We start from the raw sequence: 9,133 nt of genomic DNA, 5'->3' as shown, positions 1-9,133 counted from the left end.
AAAGAAAAAGAAAAAGTATACATAAGAGAATAAACATTTTTTTCAGCAGTTTCTTTCTCTGATTTCTCAGTATTTATCTATGGACAATATTATAATACATTTTTTTACTGTATAATTTAAATTAAATAAAGGATAACAAAGCATCAAACCAGTTATATTTTAGTCATCACACATATAAGAAAATAACATTCACACTATTATATCTAAAATTGGATTTTGTTAGTTTAGTTTTCGTTTAGAAAATAAATTTAATAATATATAAAAAAGTATATGTTCAATATGGAAATAAAGTACTAATTCTAAATATGGAAAGAAGGAAAGAAATACCTGCGAAGGAAAAATTTAAATACATAATCATAAATATTTAGATTTTAAAATTAAAAGGTTATGAGAATAATGGAAGGAAAAAATATTTGTTATTACATTTCATTCATTGTTTAAGAGATTGAGCCCATTTTATTGAGTTCTGCCAACCATTAATATGGTCTTATAGACAATATTAAAAAAGAAAAAAAAAAAACCTCTCAACTTATTATTATTTCAAAATGAAAAAAAAGAAGAAAAATTTTTATAAATAAAAAAATCTAAAAAACATTTACATTTTATAGTAATTTTTTTTTTACTTTTGGAATTTTTTGGTATAAAATGTAAATATTTTTAAATACTTTTAATATTTAAAAGGACCTCAAAAAAGAATTATATATCAACTAAAATTGTGAAATTAAATTTAAAGAAATGTTTTAGATTGATTATGCAAATAAAATTTTAAAATTACTCTCAAACATAACATTATTCATAAAAGGCATTTTTGAAAAGGAAAAAATAATAATTTTCTCAGTTTTAATTTTTATTCCATTACCATTTCAATCTCTCTTTTTAATAAACAGCCATTTATTATATATGATGTCAAGCCCTCATCTGGAATAAAGCTTTTTGATAAATAGAAGTTAGAGTTGGAGACTTGAGGTTATGCTCTTGATGTTGATCTTCTCTCTTTAAACTTAGAATATTCTTTTTTTTTCAGAACTATTTTCAGTTAATCAAATATTAAACCAAAAAAGATTTTGATTTAAATAATGAAATAGGTTAAAGGCTTGGGTTCAAATTAGCCCATAACTCAAATTTATTATATTTGTGTTCGTTTATATAATATCCTTAAACTAAACTTGCATAAAAAAGGTCACAAATACCTATGAGCAAGATCAAATATGTAATTTGTATCAAAACTTTCATCTTTTGTGTTGAATATTCCTATATTTTGAAGTCAATATCAAAAAAGAAATGGTCAATTGGAGATTATTATATGCATAAATTTTGTATAGTTTGATCAACATTTTAACATACATTAAATGATTGTCACCTAAGAACAAATCTAAACTCTACGTATCTTTGTATTCCAATTCCATAATTCCATATAATTATTAAACGTGATTTACAATTTAAATGTAAAAGTTTAATTCCAATGCTTGAAGCATCCATGCTTGTGTTTTCCTCCTTTTAGTAAGTTATGTGTGAGATAAAAATGAGACCGTAATTCGTTGAAAATATAGGAGATGTTTTACCTAAGTTTGATGCTTTAGTATTGAATTTTTCTTCCAAAAAGCCCTAATGGCTAATGCAAAGATTATTATAAGTTAAACATAATGATTTCGCAAAAAAACCTCGGCACTGATTTCCGTACAATCTTACATTCAAGCTCTAGTCTTCTATATGCCTCTCTAAGATGACATGGCCTGGTAGGTCCCAAATCATTCCGCTCTGTCATGACAAACTCTTGTCTTGCTGAAATTGGTTTAAGAAAAAAAACAGTATTGAAATTGCAGATTATTTTGTCTATGCTTCACATTGACATTAAAATTAAAATAAAGGAAAGGAAATGCATCTTTTAAGTCCTACATAAACAATGGAATTGGGTTTTATAGAAGTTTTTACATACCTGTTTCTACAAGTTCACCAACGAACATCTTTGCTATACGAGACACTATGACAGTCATCTGTATGGAAATTTTCTGCGTCCCCGAGAAGCTTGCTAACAGCTACAATTTTCAAGTGAATTGAAATAAAATGAGTGACATCCCAGGCCAAAACAAAACAAAACCACCTTTCGAACTACAACTTACCCTTATTCAATCACTTGAAGAACGTTGTTACTAACATCCATCTTTACTGTTTCTCGATGTTTGCTTGTCCCAATAATGTGATTAATTGGCTATACAAACTTATTAGAAACTTCTTTTGAAAAGGTAGTAAGAAGTTTGGGGTCACTAATATGATTAATTGGGAAATTACTACATCTCTCCAACTGAAGTGGGAGGCTTGGGTATCAGCAACCTCACTAAGAAACAATAGTGCTTTACTAGCCAAATGGGGTCAGTGATTTCTCACAGAAAAGGATGAAGAAAATTGGATAACCCTATCTTAAAGCCACACCACATTCAAAAGAAAAATATTTGGAAGAGGCATTGGGAATTTGTAAATATTCTATTGAAGAAACTAAATAAAGAACTAGTTCAAAGTCTACTCATGTCAATCAACTGATGATATCCTGACCAAATGGCTACATGCTACTCGCATTTTAAACATCAAGTAAACCTAACTGCCGACGAAACCTAGATGATCCCGAAGCAGAAAAATCAATTAAAAACAAAATGTAAACCTATATATAAGAGATCCAAGAGAACATAACTGCATCTTTGCCATATTCTTATCTGTATCACCACTCGAGGGAAATTTGGCAAGTTGAACTTGGACATTCTCTCCCTCTTCTTTGAATTTAGGGGCGGCAGAGACATTGGAGGAAGAGGAAACAAAGAGGAGGAGGGAAATTAAAAGCTTTTCCTTTCTGTTCACTTCACATTTCATTCTTTTTACTTTTAGGAAAAAGATTGTTCAGTAAAGGTTATTAACTTTTTTGACGCAAATTAACACGTTGCTGAAACGTTTGCTAGTTTGCGCCCTGTCACTATAATATGTGCACTTGAAGTTAGAATTTAGTGACATATTTTGGCTACTGCCACTAAAAAAATTGTCACTAGAAGTGAACTTTTCTTGTAGTAACAAGAATATAGTAATTAATGAGTAATATGAACTTATTGTTGTGATAAATTTCATTAACCAAATTTTGAAACCAAAGTTTGATTGGGTCAAAAATAGGAAAGGTGTAAAAGGAATAAATGTCATTTGATATAATGATAAGGGTTGGGTGTTTTATTGTATTAATTAGGAAATGGGGTTGCAAATACTGCAGTAAAAGGGAAATAGAAGTTAGAGTTGGAGACTTGAGGGGGACAAAGAGCAAAGTGGTTAGTTAATATGTGTACAATGAGGTTGATCTTGTCTCTTGTGTTGAACACCTTTAGTCCCCTGATCATATAACTATAACTAGGTAGGTATAATCATTTTGTTGCCCCAAAGCAAAATAAATACCCACCCCCCTTCCCCATTTGTTTCAATTCCTTTAGGTTTCTTCTTCTTCAAACTAAACTTTGATAATCAGTTTATCTGGATGGAAAACAAAGATGAAAGCCAAACCCAATTTCCCTGTTCATTATGTGAGAAGAAGTGCAAGAATGAGAATGCCCTAGTCAAGCATCTAATGAAGCATCATGGAAAACATCACGCTTGCCCAACGTGTTCGATCAAGTATGAATCGAAGAGTGATTTGACAAAGCATCGAGAGGAGAAGAGGCATTTAGTTATTATGTGTGTGTCTGTGAATATTCTGAATATATATATACATGTAAATGGTAAAACGTGTATAATATAAACTAGTTCTGTACTTATCTTTCAAATTCTTCAAGAAATTAAACTACACCTTCCCGTGGATGTGATTCCTTGTTATTGTTCTTCTTCTTCCCCTTCTCCTATGCATATGCATGTGAGATTTCGGCATTAGAGAGATACACAGAGAGTACAAAACAAATTAAAATTGTACTTATCTTTCAAATTCTTCAAGAAATTAAACTACGCCTCTTCCCGTGGATGTGACTCTATGATGTCCTTCCTCCTCTTCTTCTTCTTCCCCTTCTTCTATGCATATACATGTGAGAGAGATACAAGAGAGTAGAAAACAAATTAAAATCAGTGAACTATTTTTTTCTTCTTTGATTTAATCTCAATCTGCAGCAAATTCAAGAAAACTTTCTTTTACCACTTGTTTCCTTCATCAGCAACGTGGCCAATTTCTTCCCCTTCTTGGATCTCATTTGCCTTTTGCACTTGCGCCTCATTTTCAAATCCAATAAGTTAGGCCCAACACTATATTCATTTACCCATCGCTTAACAACTTAATTTTGTGTAATTTTCTTAATTTTCAATTCTCATTTTCATATTTTGCAATTCAAATTGGCACTTAAACTTTCAATTTCGTGTCTAATAACTTTCTTTTCATCATTTTTATTAAACTAATGGATAATCTATTAGTATAAGTAAAATGAATGAAAACTATTTTTACTAACTCCCAATTTATTGTCCTACTAGCTTCATGATTTACTTGGATGTCCCCATTATTCAAATCTATTCTCCACATTTTTGTTATTAATTTAAAATAGCAATATTTATATTATTGCCCTGGATTTTTGTTTATTTATTCTTCAAAGGATTAATGTCTTTACTCTTTATTTATTTATTTTTTTTAAGAATAGATGATATTATTATATAACAACAAGGAGGATCCCACAACCCGGGATCAAGGCATCAACGCAACAAAGCACAAGTAAAGACAGAGCAACAAAGCAAACAAAGGCAAGAAGATAAAACCTGAACATAACCAAACATAAATGTAACATGCTAAAATAAAAACCCCAAATAGCAGGGATAAAGTTATAGAAGAGAGACCAAAACCTCACAACTAGGGACAACAGCAAAATAAAGAGCAACAACAAGTTTAAAAAGAAGAACAACAACCGTAACATGCTAAATAAGACCAAGAAGATCAACCCGCTAGGAAGCAGTACGAGCACAAACCGTAGAGACCATAAGGTGAAACAAGGCAGACACCGACCTCGGACGACCTCCATGCAGTCGCTGATTCCGTTCCTGCCAGATGTAGTATATGGAAGCACACTAAAATACACGGAACAACTTACTACGCACCCCTTTACCCGACTCCACTCGGCTCAACCAACTCAACTCGACATCCCAACCAGCCACCCGATGCGACGAACCCAACTGTCACAACACACCAGACCACACCTCTCTCTCATACCCACACTCGGAAAAAAGATGATCCCGAGACTTTAAACCTCTCACACACAGAAGACACCCCCCTCTGACAACACGCCCCAACTCCTTAACCAATCCTTCGTACCTAACCTGTCCCTCACAGCTAACCAAGCACAGAAGGAGTGGCGCAAAATACCATCCCTTGCCCACAAAATACTAGCCCAAGACACCCTAGGACGACGAGGGTGCAAATTCTCTCAAGCACTACCGATAGAGAACTGGCCACTAGCACCTGGCTCCCAAACCTAATAATCCTCTCCCCTCACCCTAGGCCCCACTACCTGAATAAAACCCCAAATCTCAAGCAACTCCCAAGTCATTATAGGCCACCTCCAACCTCCCTCACTATCTAAGAACTCCGATAACCGGGCCTCCAAATCACTCAATGCATCATAAACCACCGTAGACCCATATGAATCTAAAATTTCACCCTCCGATAGCCAAGGATCCCACCAAACAAAACAAGATTGTCCATCACCGACCATTAAACGAACAAGATGCTTGAATCTATCTCTACAGCGCAAGATAGCCCTCACGCACCAAGACCTCCCAACCTCACTCCGAACAACCCACAAAGACCGCCCCCATAACACATACGCCTCCACCCATGCCACCCATAATGAATCCGATTTAATTAAGAAAAGCTAGAACAGCTCCATAATAGCTGCCTGATTCCATGAAGCCACATATTTCACACCCAAAACCCCCTCTTCCAATGGCAAGCACACCTCATCCCACGCCACTCATGCACCACCACGACTCACCACACTACCTTTCCATAAATAACTACGTAACAGACGATCAACCTCATAAGTTACACATGCAGGAAACATGAAGATGCTACACCAAAATACCTGAAAGGACTGTAAAACAGACCTAACCAGTTGCAACCTCCCAGCAAAAGAGAGGAACCACGCCGCCCAGCTTCTAATATGACCGTAATCCTCTGTATTAAAGGTGCATAATCCACAGTCCTTAGCTGACCAACCAATAATAGTAACCCCAGATACCTAACAGGTAGAGAACCAAGAGAGAACCCCATAAAGGCAGCCAGCTCCTCCGCCTCACCAGCTTCCACCCCGCAACAAACATGGAGCTCTTCCCAACATTTGCAACTAACCCAGATAGCCCTACAAAATTCGCTAGGACCTGCCTCACAAACTCCAAAGATTCTCTCTCCACTGCATAGAAAATCATCAGATCGTCTGCAAATACCAAATGAGTCAGGCCGACACGCTCACACCGATCATGGAACCTAAACCACACCAGAGGTTTATTCAATAACCTAAATAAGACCTCCATCATCATCACAAACAAAAAGGGAGACAATGGATCCCCCTGCCTCAACCCCTTCCTACCAGGAAAAAAACCCCTTTAGGGAACCATTAATCATCATAGAGAACATAGGTGACGTAACACAAGCCCTCACCCAACTAACAAACTTAAGGGGCGTACCTATAGCCAACAACATACCAAACAGAAAGTCCCAGTTGACTGAATCGTACGTCTTCTGAAGGTCTACCTTCAACACACAACGTGAGTTCCCTCTGCCCACTTTGTAACCTCCCATAAGCTCCTGACACAATAAAATGTTATCGAAAATAGACCTACCATAAACAAACGCAGATTGGTTATCACTAATGAAAGAAGGCAACCACAACCTCAACCTTTCAGCCAAGATCCTCGAACTACACTTGTACACAACATTGCAAAAAGAGACAGGAAGAAACTCCTTCATACGTTCAGCTCCCCATCTCTTTGGGATACGAGTAATAGCAGTAAAGTTCAGTACACCAGGCAGGTAGCATAACTCAAAAAAGTTCAGCACAACATCACAGAAATCATCCCCAACCACACTCCAAGCAGCATGGTAAAAATCCACCAAAAACCCATCGGGCCCAGGAGCCTTCCCAGACTTCATCGAGAATAAGGCCTTCTGAATCTCGTCTCGACTCACTGGACGACCAAACGCCTCCACCCCTTCCTCGGACCATCTAAACTGCACAATATCCCTAATCCGACCAGTAAGATCCCTATACCCCACCGACTGCGACCCCAAATGTCACACCCCATGCCAAGCTCACACTCTTGAGCCCGAGGAGAGGCATGATATTAGCTGGTACTACTTTGGTTAACCTACTAGTTTCTTTTAATAACATTACTTATAACAACAACGAAAAAATATTACATGCTTTAATTAGAAACTAGTTTACAAATTCAAGTTACATTTACATGAAAGATATTATCCCGACTACCAATCTCATTTAATACTATTTCTAGACTTGTGGCAGATCTTGACCAACACCGCAACCTGGACTCGTTAGCTACATGCAAGAGAAACACAGAGACAAACTATGAGCTTTACAAAGCTCACTGAGTGGAAAATAAATACAAGTCTTTTACAAGAATTATCACGAGATTCCCACGTGAACCTCCACCACACCATGAAGCCTTCACAAACCCACCTAGACACACGATAGATGGTTAACTTTTCATAACTAAAAATATCAACCTATGTGCATATATTTCTCCCTTTTATGGGCTCAGAAGCTAGGCCCGTCGGCCCTCTGACCATTGCATTCAAGGTTTTCTGTCCCATAGGCTCAAGAACTAGACTCCTTGGTCCCCTGACCATCCTGTAAGAATTGATTTTGGGCTCAGGCTCTAGATCCACAGAACCCTTGACCATCCCAACGTCATACTCATCTCATAATATGGACTACAGCATATCAACTCAAAATATGCTTAAAAGAGTAAAAGAAGTAACCACTCACAGTGATCTGTTGAGATATTTCTTCCTAGTTCACCCGGTTTCCCTTGTTCCTCTACTGGAGCCTATTTCAGGTTTAACTTTAAGCTTAGATTACTCACTCTTTCGGGCCTTATCTCAAGACATTTTCTTCTTAAAAAATGTGTGAAAATGTCTTTACTATAATACCTTAAAGTTTCACCTTGAAATTCCTTGGCAAAAGTTCCGAGTCTTAAGTTTATTCCTTCTGGCTCGACTGTCTTCTCACTGGTGAGCACCTCTTGGTTTTCCTTTAATTTAACACCCTTAGAGTTAGAATTGCATTAAGGCAGCCCTCACACTGAAACTAACTTAATTTAGAAACTTTTGGTTAAAAAATCACCTGATTTGCATGAGTAGTTTGGAAAAGCTTCTTGTTTGAATTTAACCTATGTGTTTGCCCATACAACTCTGTTCCTTTCGGCACCTTTGCTTGTACCTCTGCCCGAACACTGCCTTCCCTCCTTTGAATATCTCTTATTCTTTCCTTTCTTTGTGGTTTTTATGTACTTAACTAATGTGTGGGTTCAAGTGAGGCATTTTGTCCCTTTTATAAGCGTTCAACCCTTCTCCTTTGCCTAACACCTCTTCCCTTGATCACATCTAAGTGTTTTCCTTATCTTCTGCCAACTCCCAGCCTCTTCCACCTTCTGCTTGATGTGTCTTCACCCTACACTATCGATTCATCCCTTACATCAATGCAATCCTAAGTGTCCTCCTCTTCTATAGCCAACACTTAAGGCTTAACTTTGTATGTCTGCTCATGCACCCACCTCCTTTACTTAAGGACTAAGACTCCTTCCTAAGAAGCCACATGTCTGGATGACGTCCTTGGATGCGTCTATCCACCTCATATGCATTCGTCTAACTTCATATCCAATCATCTTGCCACAAATGCGCCCATCCAATTGTTGCCACATGCCTCTATCGCCGCATGCCATCCGTCCATCGCATTCATCGCATCCATCGCGCCGCATGCGTTGTTCTAACCTCTCAAGACATTGGTTGCCGCATGCGTTGTTCCTGGCCATATTTCAGCCTCTCTCAATGCTCAAGTAACTTGCCGCATAGCTTTTTTTACTGTCGCATCCATCGCCGCATGCCTTCATCGCCGCATGCCTC

The 9,133-nt window shown here is 37.1% G+C and overlaps 1 long non-coding RNA gene across 2 annotated transcripts; it reads right to left on the bottom strand.

Annotated features, from left to right (window-relative positions):
• Window positions 1–1,534: 1,534 nt before the first annotated feature.
• LOC120091779 (uncharacterized) lies at window positions 1,535–4,244 on the bottom strand. 2 transcript variants are annotated; one of them, XR_005485832.2, is made up of 4 exons: window positions 4,151–4,244; window positions 2,121–4,029; window positions 1,937–2,036; window positions 1,535–1,782 (listed from the first exon to the last, which is right to left on the bottom strand). It is a non-coding gene; the product is annotated as an uncharacterized LOC120091779 (long non-coding RNA). The 2 variants fall into 2 exon arrangements; XR_005485831.2 differs by lacking the exon at window positions 4,151–4,244 and having other exon boundaries at window positions 2,121–4,117.
• Window positions 4,245–9,133: the final 4,889 nt, after the last annotated feature.

This window comes from Benincasa hispida, chromosome 11, assembly GCF_027475165.1.
Source record: "Benincasa hispida cultivar pf3 chromosome 11, pf3_genome.v1.1, whole genome shotgun sequence".
NCBI lineage: Eukaryota > Viridiplantae > Streptophyta > Magnoliopsida > Cucurbitales > Cucurbitaceae > Benincasa > Benincasa hispida.
The sequence above is the reverse complement of the archived record's forward strand: the minus strand, read 5'-3'. Positions and strand labels throughout refer to the sequence as shown.